This window comes from Phacochoerus africanus, chromosome 15 (assembly GCF_016906955.1).
Source record: "Phacochoerus africanus isolate WHEZ1 chromosome 15, ROS_Pafr_v1, whole genome shotgun sequence".
In the NCBI taxonomy this organism is placed as follows: domain Eukaryota; kingdom Metazoa; phylum Chordata; class Mammalia; order Artiodactyla; family Suidae; genus Phacochoerus; species Phacochoerus africanus.
In genome coordinates, this window is record NC_062558.1 from 37012031 (window position 1) to 37024361 (window position 12331).

A 12331-nucleotide genomic window follows, 5' to 3' on the forward strand; every position below is an offset into this window, starting at 1 on the left:
CTTCAGCTTCCACCACTGGGAGGGGAAATTCTTTGTTAAAGGATAATGCAAAGGGTTACATTTTCTAAAATGATGAGAGCTCCCCCGCCCCGCAAACTGAGGGAGCCCCCACCCCCTTCAGACCTGAGGACAGCAGATGCTTTGGTCTGAGCAGGTCTGGGAATGGATGGAAGACCCTTAGGTTTCTGCCCTTGCCCCCTGCCCCCAACCTTAAATCCATAACTTAAGTGACTATAACTATAAAGCCACTAATAAAAACATCTCCACTGGCTCTATTTACCCAGCTGTGTATCTCAGGATCTGTCGCTGACATTTTTAATACGCTCTCATTTCTCTGTCTTCCACAGGATTCATTTGAAGCAGCCCACAGGGAAGGGTGTCACTGAGGAAACAAAACCCAGACCCCCCAGGCCTCTGGCTGAGGGGTGGGAGCATGCTGGGAAAGCACTTCCACCTGAGAAGCACAAAGGACCCCAGGAGGAGAGGAAGCTGGCCTGAGGCCAACCGGAGGTATCAGAGTGGCTGGGCTCAAAGAGGGAGGTCTGGGGGTGGGGCTTCAGAGCATTTACCCTCCCAGGGTGAAGGCAAACAGGGCTCTCAGCTTTGGCTGCAAGAAGGGCGTTGCCGTCAAGTCAGATGGTGGCAGTGATGGGGCCGCTTTGATTTTTTTAAAAACCTTTTTATGAATTATATGGTATCTATAGAGAATAAAAAGATCCACAAAACTTTACAGCTCAATGAAATCACAACGTAAACACTCAGCCAACCACACCCAGGCCAAGAAATAGAACAGCCCCCCCCCCAAGATGTCTCCCTTCTGTGCCCTTCCCAACACCATAATGGGCCCTTACCTCCCAAATAACCCCTATCTTGACTTTTAATATCAAAGGTGAGTTTGCTGGTTTGTGGACTTTGTATAAAGGAAAGTATTCTCTTGGAGATGGTTTCTTTTACTCATAACTGTGAGCTTCATTTCTGCTGTTTGTGAACCTGTTCTTGTTGAGTATTACTCCATTGTGGGACAATATCATGCTTTATTGATTGATTCTCCTCCTGATAGGCATTTAGGTTTGGGATTATTATGACTAGTGTCACTGTGAATATCCTTCTCCCTATCTCGTGGCACATTCATTTCTGTTAGGTACACCCCCAGGAGTGGAATTGCTAGAAACTAGGAGACTCCTAGAAGAAAACATAAGGAAACAGCTTCTTAATGGTGGTCTTGACAATGCATTTTTGAATCACATGCCAAAAGCACAGGCCAACAAAAGGAAAAATAGGAAAAAATGGGATTACATCAAACTAAAAAGCTTCTCACATGGCAAAGGAAACAATAAAAAAAAAATTAAAGGCAGCCTATGCAATGAAAGAAAATATTTGCAAACCATATATCTGGTAAAGTGGTGAATAGCCAGACTATATAAGAAACTCCTACAACTCAATAGCAATAAAACAAATAATTTTTAAAATGGGCAAAGGAACTGAATATGCATGTCTCCAAAGAAGACATATAAATGGCCAACAGGTATATGAGAAGGTACTCAACATCACTAATCATCAGGGAAATGCCCCAAGAGATATCATCTGTTAGGATGGCTATTATCCAAGAAAGAAGAAGAAGATAACACGTGTTAGTGAGGAGATGGAGAAAAGGGAACCCTTGTACACTATTAACTTGAATGTAAATTGGTGAAGCCACTATGGAAAACAGTATGGAGAGGCCTCAAAAAGTGAATAATAGAGTTACCATATGATCCAGCAATTTCTAAGTCAAATTCTGAGGCAGTGGCACCAAATGAAGGGAGCAGACTGAGGCTGAGAAGGGAAAGCAACTTTATCACCTGTTCATCCAGCGCATCCTCAATGCACACTTGTTATGTACGTGAGGTGCTCATGCCATCATCCTTATCATTTTATACCCACAGGTAACTGGTTCTCAAATACACACACACACACACACACACACAGCTGTGCTAGCACAAAAATAGCCATAGACAACACCTAAACTAATGACTATGGCTATGGACGAATGCAACTTTATAAAAGTAGGTGGCAACCCAGTATGCTCTGTGGGCTGTCATTGCTGATTCCTGATCTAGTTTATAACTTGAGGTCTTCAGGCTTCAACTTGGGGACAGCCTGGTGATTGAGAGCGTGACATAACCTTGACTTAGAGAGATCAAAACTTCTCAGAAAGGAGTCTTTTGGGGGAATGCCTATCACCACACCTGGGTTTCATACCTGTCTTTTGTGCTCCTTGGGTTTACCTCTATTGGAAGCTGTCATTTCCAGACTGTTTATTATTTTTCTCCTAGAAATGTGCTAAAGGGATCTAAGCTTCCCCAGGTCCTGGCATTGTCACTAGAATATATGAAGCACTTGATAAACCTGGTTGAATATATCCTGATTCACCTCCATGGCGGGCCAGGGATTTTGAATGCTGGTCTCAAATCTCTGTGGTGTTAGGACTTAAGAAAAACCTCAGGGATAAGATGCTTGCCTGGAAGGTCCTGTATGTATGGGGAGAAGAATTATCCTTATTCTGACATAGGTGAGCCTCTGGGGGTTTTACAACCCAAGTAGGGAATGGTTATCAGTACAGTGAAAGAAAACAAGTCCTTTTTATTGATACTTTCTATCTGGTCTTTGGGACTGTGGGTCAACATCTCTATTTTGGAGCTGCTGCTGGTTTTTTCTTGGAAAACAAGTTAGTCCTAAGTGTGAGTGTATATTTTTACTCCTTTAGTTCCTAGCACTCTGGCTCTGTGGAGATTTGCTAGGTGAGCTGTCTCGGCGAGGGTGGGGGGATCATTTTCTCATTTTTAATTCTGGCTTTAGCTGCCAGGGCTCAGGGCGGCCTCAGAGAAATACAGACTAGCATGTAGGATGCATTCAGCTTAGCAAGCAGCAAGCAGAGAGAGAGAGCATGGTAGATATGACATTGGTGCATCAGGAACTTGCTATGCACAGTTAATAATAGTAGCTGCCAATCTATGCTGAGAATTTGTGAGAGGCAGTTATTGACCTAAGCATTTATATTGATAAATGTCTCATTCAACCCTCTCACAGTCCTATGAGGTAGGCACCGATACTAATCGTACTTTAGGGATGATGAAACTGAGGCACAGAAAGGTTGAGTAACAGACACAAAGTCATTCAGCTCAGTCAGTGATAGAGCTGGGGCTTCAACTCCAAGCCAGTCCTCTTCCCTTTGAGGCTGAAGGAGTTCCAGGCATATCTGCTTTGTGCTTTTCCAGCTTAATCTTGCACGAACCTGTCACCAAGTTTATTCCAACTGCTATATGGAACCTGGGAGACTCTGTAATCCCATAGGGGAACTGTATTCTATGGATGCCCTCTCCTCTTTAAAATGCATCTCTATCCTATGTCTTGGGTTCAAGGTCTTGACCTTGCATCTTGCCACACAACCTCACTTGCTGCACCAAATGCTCTTAAGGTGATTCAACCTTCCTAAGATTCATGAGAGTTTCCTGAAAGCCTCTTTTGATGAAATTCCTACTCTTCCTTCTAAGTTCAGTTTCTCTGCAAAGCTGGCCAGAATAGTGACTTGTAGCTAGGACCTATCTCCTCCATAGATAATATGCAAATAAACAGGTAGGGATATGTTCAGATAAAACAAGTAGAGGGTTGGATTTAGTTTGTGGGCTGTGGTTTGCTGACCTCTGGTCTAGAATAATCCTCTGCACTTCCCTGCCACTCGGTAAACATCTATTAAATAAATGAATGCATTCTCACTGCCAAAACAAATGCCTGGAGAATAGTCTTTTTTACCTCCACAGTTCCAGTTCTTAGCACATAGTGAGAACTCAACATACTTTTTAATAAATACATGAATAAAGCATTAGTGCACATGTGTGTTAATGAATGGGTACAGAATGGTGTAAATGAATTCTGACTGTGCAATATATTTCTCATACTGGCATGCTTTGTATTCTAATGAGATGTACTTTGTTCCAGTTATCATTGCTGGGTAACAAAGCATCCCAAAACTTAGTGGTATAAATCAACCATTTTATTATGTTACAGATTCTATGGGTAAGGATTTGGACAGGGGATGGTGTAGATAACTTTTTTATGCTCCAGATCTGAGGTCTTAGCTGGAAGATTTTAATGACTGGGAATATCTGGGCTTATTTAGAAGTGTGTTCACTCAGTACCTATATGTGGACTCTTCATGTGGCCTGGGCTTCCACACAGGATGGCAGTCTTGGGATTTCAAGTTTCTAGCATGAGTGTTTCATTGGACGAGATGGAAGCTGTTATTTCTTCTTAAGACTTAACCTCTGAAATGACAAAGTGTCATATCTACCACACTCTGTTGGACTCTATCAGTCAAAACCAGTCATAGCCCAAAGATTCAAGATGAAGAGGGGAAGCAGAGACACCCACTTATGGATGGGAGGGTGGCAAGGTGACATTGGATAAGAGCATATGGGATGGACAATGTTGTCATGGTCATCTTTGGAAAGTATAATCCACAGCAAACTTCAACCAAAGAAGTTAATCTAAGAGTTCCCACTGTGGTACAGTGGGTTAAGGATCTGATGTTGCCGTAGTTGTGGTGTAGGTTATAGCTGTAGCTTGGATTTGATCTCTGGCCTGGGAACTTCCATGTGCTGTGGGTGTGGCCAGAATAAATTTAAATAAATAAATAAATAAATATTTTTAAAATAAAGAAATTGGTTTATGAAGGAGTTTCTAGCTTTGGAGAAAGATATTTCTCAGCATCCCTGAAATCAGTCTTAAGACTACCTCCTAGAGAGCCTATCTTCTCCTTAGTTCTGTGCAGAGTGAGATTATTCCATCTAGATTAATGAATGGATATAAGGTGTATTAGGAAGAATAATGGCTCCCCAAACACGTCCACATCCTAATCCCTAAAGCATGTGACCATGTCACCTTACATGGCAAAGGGAACATCATACATGTGGTTATTTTGATATGGGGAGATGGTAAGAGGGTAGCAAGAGTGTCTGAGTTGGAGAAGGAGCTGTGGTGACAACAGCAGATTCGAAGATCTTGCTCTTTAACCGCAACACTCTTGGCTTTGAAGACAGAGAAAGGGGCCACAGACTAAGGAATTCTGGTGGCTTCAAGAAGCTGGAAAGGACAAAAGAGTAGATTCTCCCTTAGACCCTTCAGAAGGAATGCAGCACTTCTGACACCCTTTTTGTCCCTAGCAACCCAGTTTCAGACTTGTGACTTCCAGAACTGTAAGAAAATAGAACTGTGTTGTTTTAAGCTAATAAGTTTGTGGTAGCCATACAAGAAATAGTACATAAAAAACATAGCCTTTGGCTTTCTGGCTGGCTTTGCCTCTTTCTCAGAACTCAGAAGACTATAGTCTGATTTACAAACTAGTAGCTCACTCTGAGGCAGTCTGAGCCTAAAAACTGGCACAATGGATTCTAAAGCTTTACCCCCAATATTCTTGACATTCCGGAGCTAATAGTTCTAATGAGAAACTATCTGTAAGGAATCTCAAAGTTTTCTCCCAATGTTTCATCATTGACCTGCTCTAGAATCCTGCTGCTCAATGTGGTTCCTGGACTGACAGCTGCAATGTCATCTTAATAAACCAGCACACACACACAAAAAGAAATGCAGAATTGCGAGTCAGAATCTGCATTTTAATAAGATCTCCAGGGGATCTGTGTGTGTGTCAACATATGAGATGCACTCTTTTAGAGGTCTTACCGCATTGACGCATCTCTCCAGAAGTCCTGAGAGAGAGCATAAAAACAGTTGTTTCCTTTTTAAAAATTAAATAGAGGTGGCTCTGAATGTGAGCAAGTATGTCCTCAGCTACTGACCCTGGGGGTCGGATTGGGGGTGCACATGGGGTTTCTCACTGTCACTTGTTGCTGTTTCCAGGCTGAGGGAAAACAGACACCTGTGTGGTTTTCTGCAGCAAATATGTACAAAGAGAAGTTTGTGATGTTCTCAGAAAGGGGCCAGAGGTTTCACCCAGCTGAGGAGCAATGCTGCCTCAAAGGGGAGATGAACAAAAGAATGCTCATGTTTCATGTTTCCTTCAAAATGGTCATAATTTAATTTCTGTCCAATGTCGCCTGGGTACATTGCAGACTTCCAGAAGCTGCTTTTTTTTTTTTTTTTTTTTAAGTCATGCAATGGGGCTGTTTCAATTTACATCCTCCCTAAGTAAAGCCATACAAGTGCCATGTTTCTAAGTCTGCACACTGCCAGGAACACACACATGGAGTGTAGCGAGGCTGTGGTTGTGTAAGAGAGAGAGGGGGCAGACTGTGGGAGAGAGAAGGAAGGCAGCCTTGAGACTTTTCAGACCGAGACTCATTGTTTGTGACCTCGGTGAAATTCTGCTTTGATTCCAAATCCAATGGTTCTCCATCAGAAATGAATTCAGGCTGAAAACTACCTGGGAGGAGAAGGAAAATGTCAGAGAACCGAAAAGAAATTCTCGAGCATGAGAAGATACTAGCATCAAGAGAAAGAATCATAATTCTTTTGCCTTAGGAGGGAAATTGCTTTTGTTTTCCATTTTCATATTCCCTTAAGTGACATGGCAAGGAGTAAGAGATTTGGATATTCAGAACCCAGATCCAAATAGAGCATCTTCATTAAAGATATACAGAAATTGGATGGTCGAATTTGTCACACTGGATTTTCTCTAGCCAGGTTATGAACTTTTGGGGGACTGTTACTTTGCATGGTTAATAATTATTCAGGAGTTCCCGTGGTGGCGCAGTGGTTAACGAATCCGACTAGGAACCATGAGGTTGCGGGTTCAGTCCCTGCCCTTGCTCAGTGGGTTAATGATCCGGCATTGCCGTGAGCTGTGGTGTAGGTTGCAGATGCGGCTCGGATCCCGCGTTGCTGTGGCTCTGGTGTAGGCTGGTGGCTACAGCTCCGATTCGACCCCTAGCCTGGGAACCTCCATATGCCACAGGAGCGGCCCAAAGAAATAGCAAAAAATAATAATAATAATAATAATTATTATTATTATTCAAATGGGGGAAGGATGGTTTGACTTAGAATTATTTTAAAAATGGATTACTTTAGACAATGCCCTGCTAATAATCAATATAGAGTTTTACAAAACCAATCCAAACCAATTTATCACAAAACCTGGTATGTAAATATACAAAGTCTTCAAGATGCCAGAATTATAAACAAGTTGAAAGATACAGAAGAATGGCAGACAGAGAACATGAGAGAGTTGCTCCGCCAGGCAATGGGTTGAGGGCGTTACACACATCATCTCCCATTGTTCAACCTGTGGTGCCATTTTATTCCAATTTTGCTGACAAAACTGAACTGAAATGAGCTGAAGCTTATTCCGCCAGACTCAAAAAAGTGGGGAAGAACAAAATTGGAATTTGATGTCAAATCTGTGACTTAGGCTTTCTGATTTTCTATTGTTTTTCTCATCAAGTCCATACCACAAACATTTGATTTAGAATTGTTCACTCATTTTACAGATAAAGACACTGAGGACTAGTGATGGAGTCACTTAGCTTTTAAAAAGCAGAGTCGGGGAGTTCCCGTCATGGCGCAGGGGTTAACGAATCCGACTAGGAACCATGAGGTTGCGGGTTCAGTCCCTGCCCTTGCTCAGTGGGTTAATGATCCGGCATTGCCGTGAGCTGTGGTGTAGGTCGCAGACGCAGCTCGGATCCCGCGTTGCTGTGGCTCTGGTGTAGGCCGGCGGCTACAGCTCCGATTTGACCCCTAGCCTGGGAACCTCCATATGCCACGGGAGTGGCCCAAGAAATAGCAAAAAGACAAAAAAAGAAAAAAAGAAAAAAAAAAGCAGAGTTGGGCTTCATGCTGAAAGGTATCTCAACTGATTTCAAAGTTGGAATTTGCAATGGATTAAAGTTGTCCACATGAGGGAAGCTCTTTGTAGATATGCAACAGTTCCATGTTTTGACTATGATGTTGGTTATTCAAGTGCATACATGTGATTTTCTGGAATTCTGCACACAACACACACACACACACACACACAGGAATATATGTGAGAACTGGTGAAATCTGAATAAGGTCTGTACCTGAATTAATAAGCACTGCAGACAATTTCCTGTTCTTGACAATCTACAGTGGTCGTGTAAGATATTATCACTGGGGGAAGCTGGGTGAAGAGTACAAGGAACTCTCTGTACTAATTTGCAATTTCTTGTGAGTTTTGTTGTTTTAAAACATTGTCTCCAAATTCTTTTATGTTTCTCCCATGGAGAGATGGAATCTCTGTTTCCTCTCATTGATTCTGGGAAAGCTCTGTAACTGTTTACAGATAGAATACAGTGGGAGAGATGCTGTGCCAGATTTCAGGCTCAAGTCTTAAGAACTTGGAAGCCTCACTCTCTGGATCTTGCTACACTGTCTTTGGGAGCTCTGAGCCACTATGCGTGAAACCTGACTCCCTGAGACTGCCATGATGAGATGTCCTGAGCATTGCTGATTACATGCAGTCCTGTTCATCCCCTTCAATAAGCAACCCCAGATGAACTCAGCCTTCTATTCATCCTTGCTAAATCACCAGTCACAGACTAGAGCCTGGGGCTCTCTAGACCAGTCTGTTCTCCAACTCATTAACACCAAGTGACATCCCCTGATACCACACAGAGCCAAAAAACCATCCAGCTGAGCCCCACTCAAATTCTTGACCCATGAAATCATGAGATCTAACAAGATGGTTGTTGTTTGATGCCTTGAAGTTTTGGGTCATTTGCTATACAGTAATGATAAGAAAATTTGTCATAATCTGATTAAAAGAAAGAAGGCAAGGTCGAGGACAAGGGCTATATATACACAGAACCAGATGTAGGTGTGTTCCTTCCCCTCTTTTGGCTTCAGTAAGACTGGCTTTACCTTGAGTACTTTCTTCCAGGAAGCCCTCCCTGAAGCTATATATAGAGAGATTAGATGTTTCCTAGGTGTTCCTCCCTTTCTCTCCCTTAATTAGCAAGCATCAGAACTATCTTGATGTTATGCTTTGTTTATTTCTCTCTTTCTCTCCCACCAGACTGCAAACTCCACAAGGTCTCTCCCACCAGACTGCAAACTCCACGAGGTCAAGGACTAACTTTGTCTAATTCATCACTACTCTGCTTTGCCTACTACAAAAATTTTTTTTTTACAATTATAAGATATTTTAAAATGGTGAATGGTTTTTTTTTATTTTATTTTTTTATTTTCCCACTGTACAGCAAGGGGATCAGGTTATCCTTACATGTATACATTACAATTACATTTTTCCCCCAGCCTTTCTTCTGTTGCAACATGAGTATCTAGACAAAGTTCTCAATGCTATTCAGCAGGATCTCCTTGTAAGCCTACTACAAAATTTTTATAGGTGATTCTTGAATCAAGCAAAGACACGAATGTTCTCCAAAATCCTGCTCAGCTTTGGCCTCATGTAGTTTTTTATCTCTGGAGCTTTGGGATAGGTGAGAAGGATCCAAGTATGCCTCCAGCACCTGCCAGACACCAGCTTGCTCTCTGGGACTCCCGAGATCCTAAGTCCACAAATCCATCTGCTGGGCAACAGCTCAGAGGCAGCAGGAGCTAACAGGGTAGAAATGCAAGAGGTGTACCCGCCCGTCCCTCACCAAGCTGGCGTCACCCTGGTTTGCTTACTTTCCTATTGACTGCTTTAGCCAGAGGAGGGCCATTTGCACAGGCTCCTGCCTCGTAGGCTATCACCAAGGGAGCTCTCCAGTCACTCTGGTGTTTGCCTCTGCAGCTTCCTCATTTAGGCTCTGGCAGGGGCGAGTGGTGATCTGGCTCTTCCTGGGTTGCCCTTGAAATAACACTGACACCACAAATATTTACTAAGCATTACCCTCCAGCAAGTCTTTGGGCTGAGCAAGGGTCTGGGCTGGACAAAGCCTCAACCTTCAGGAGCTTAATATTTCAGTGATATTTTTATCTGGTGGATGGTGAGAGGTGACAGAAAGAAAACCAAACCACTGGCCTGCTCCTGAGGCAGTGCAGTGGTGAGATGGAGCCCACAGTCGTGGGCTTGCAAAAGCCATTTGACAGGCATTCAGGATTTCTGTGAGCTAGCTGTTAAACCACAGGTGCCTTGAGACTGGCCAGAGTGGAAATGCACACATCAAGAAAATCAGCACATGCTAGAATCCAGCTCCCTCACACCAGTTTCCTAGCACACTGCTGGGAAATTTGCTTCCCCATTCTGCGCATGTTTCCTTCTCTGAAAAGTGGGAATAGAAATCCTTCCTTTGAAAGCTTTCACAAGTACTGACACAGTCTGGTGCTTGGCACAGAGCAGATGCTCAGTCAGGAATTACTAAGTTCCTCTCCAGCCCTCTCTCTTCTTCCTGAACTAATATAGAAAGTTCACAATGGGTTCAGTTTTCCTTAGGACTGATGGGTTGATGAGTAAAGGAAAGGATAGATATTTTAGGATGGGGCATGGAACGGTTACCCAGAGCGAGCAATGTTACTTGGAAAGCTCCTAATGTTTTACAGGATTTGCTTCCACCCTAGAATTGAGAATGGGGCAGGAGGGTAAGATCAGGCAGAGATATGGAGGAGGTAGGTCAACATTTGAGGGTCTGGGTAGTTTTGCAAGTTGACTGGTTTGGGAGAAGTGTGCACTCACAATGCTTCTCTTTGGCCATGCATTCATTCAAAACTACATTTATTGAGCATCGCAACAGGCCAGCTAATCTCTGAGCTAGATGCTGGGCATGCAGCTATGAACAGCTAAGATATTTGCCCTGCTCTTATGGCACTGAAGAGATTAATGGTGAAGAGAATCATGAAGCAAGCCATTAGAAGTCCGCAGGTATAATTTAAGGGAAATGCAGGCCACTGCATAGGCATATTGGCGGAGGAGGGAGTAATTTTCATTGGAAGTTAAAGAAGTGACATATAAGCAAAATTGGAGGGAAAATAACCCTTTGTCAAGCTAGATCATGGATGTGCAGACAGACTCTTAGAGGCTCTCCACCACCTGTGATCCTTGCCTCCTAACATCCATGCACTGTGTAATCCTCTTTCCTTGAGTGTGGGCAGGGCCTGTGACTTGCGATGACTAATAGAATAAGGTAAAGGGGATGCTATGTCACTTCCATGACTACTTTACAGAGGACTGCAGCTTCTGTCTCACAAGCAGGCTCTCTTGCTTTCTCGGCTTGCATGTGTAGATGAAATGCCATGTTGAAGAGGTCCATGTGACAGGGAACTGGGAGCACCCTCCAGCCAACAGCCAGTGAGGAACTGAGTCCCATCACCAGCCTAGTGGGTTTGGAAGTAGATCCTTTCCTAGTTGAGTTTTCAGATGAGAACTCAGCCCCACGTGACAACTTGATTTTAGCCTTATGAGAGACCCAAAGCAGAGGGCCCAGCAAAGCTAGGTCTAAGCTCTTGACCCACAGAGACTGCAAGAAGTTAAATGTATTTTTGTTTTAAGCCACTAAGTTTGTGATAATTTGTTATGCAGGATAGCTAACTGGTACAACAGTGGGTACAAGAATTTATTCCAGGCACAGAGAACCATATGTGTGAAGGGGATGAAATAAAGAGTGTCTGAACACTAGAGGGAGGAAAAGCAAGCCAGTGGCTGAGGTGAATCTGAGAGCAGTATGTTTCTCAGAAGCAAGGCAGAAAGGTTAGCCCAGGCCATGTTCACAGGGGCCATGGCAATTTCTGGCATTTATACTGGGGACTCTGGGATATCAATGAAAATTTGGAGGAGTTCCCTGGTGGCACAGGACCTTAAGGCATTTTCACTGATGTAGCTCATGTTGCTGCTATGGTGTGGGTTTGATCCCTGGCCTGGGGAATTCTGTATGTTGCGGGCATGGCCAAGAAAAAGAAAGAAAGGAAGGAAGGAAGAAAGGAAAACAAGTGGAAACAGTGAGATTGATGAAATTTGCCTTTCAAAGCACACGAATAGATGTGGGAAGTCCCCTTGAGTGGCTAGGTATGGTGGCTGTGGCTCAGACCAGGAATTGATGGTCGATTTATAAAGAAGTGGATGCTTTCAAGAAATATTTTGGAGGTAATATGGGCAGGATTTGATCACAGGGTGTATACAAGGAGAAGGTAAAGTAGAGTCCTTTGTTGAAATGGACAAAGAGGTTTCTCCTTTAAGTTTTTTGAGGGAGTTAGAACATTCTGGATCATTCTGAGGAGCTTAAAGTCTGCAGTGCGAGTCGGTCTTTGATTCCAGCTTCTGTCTGGGTCGTTTTGACCTCCCTCAGCCAGGACAGTTTAGAATTTGCCTAGCTACTGAGCATAATTAACACGCTGTGTAAAGATTTCATTAGCCTATGGAGAGGGCCTGGCTTCAGAATAA

The 12331-nt window shown here is 43.3% G+C and overlaps 1 long non-coding RNA gene across 1 annotated transcript in view; it reads left to right on the forward strand.

Annotated features, from left to right (window-relative positions):
• The first annotated feature begins 353 nt into the window (after window positions 1-353).
• LOC125116851 (uncharacterized) overlaps window positions 354-12331 on the forward strand; it is a 70448-nt gene continuing 58470 nt past the window's right edge. The window contains exon 1 of the long non-coding RNA XR_007132437.1: window positions 354-510. This is a non-coding gene — a long non-coding RNA (uncharacterized LOC125116851). The remainder of the gene's footprint in view (window positions 511-12331) is intronic.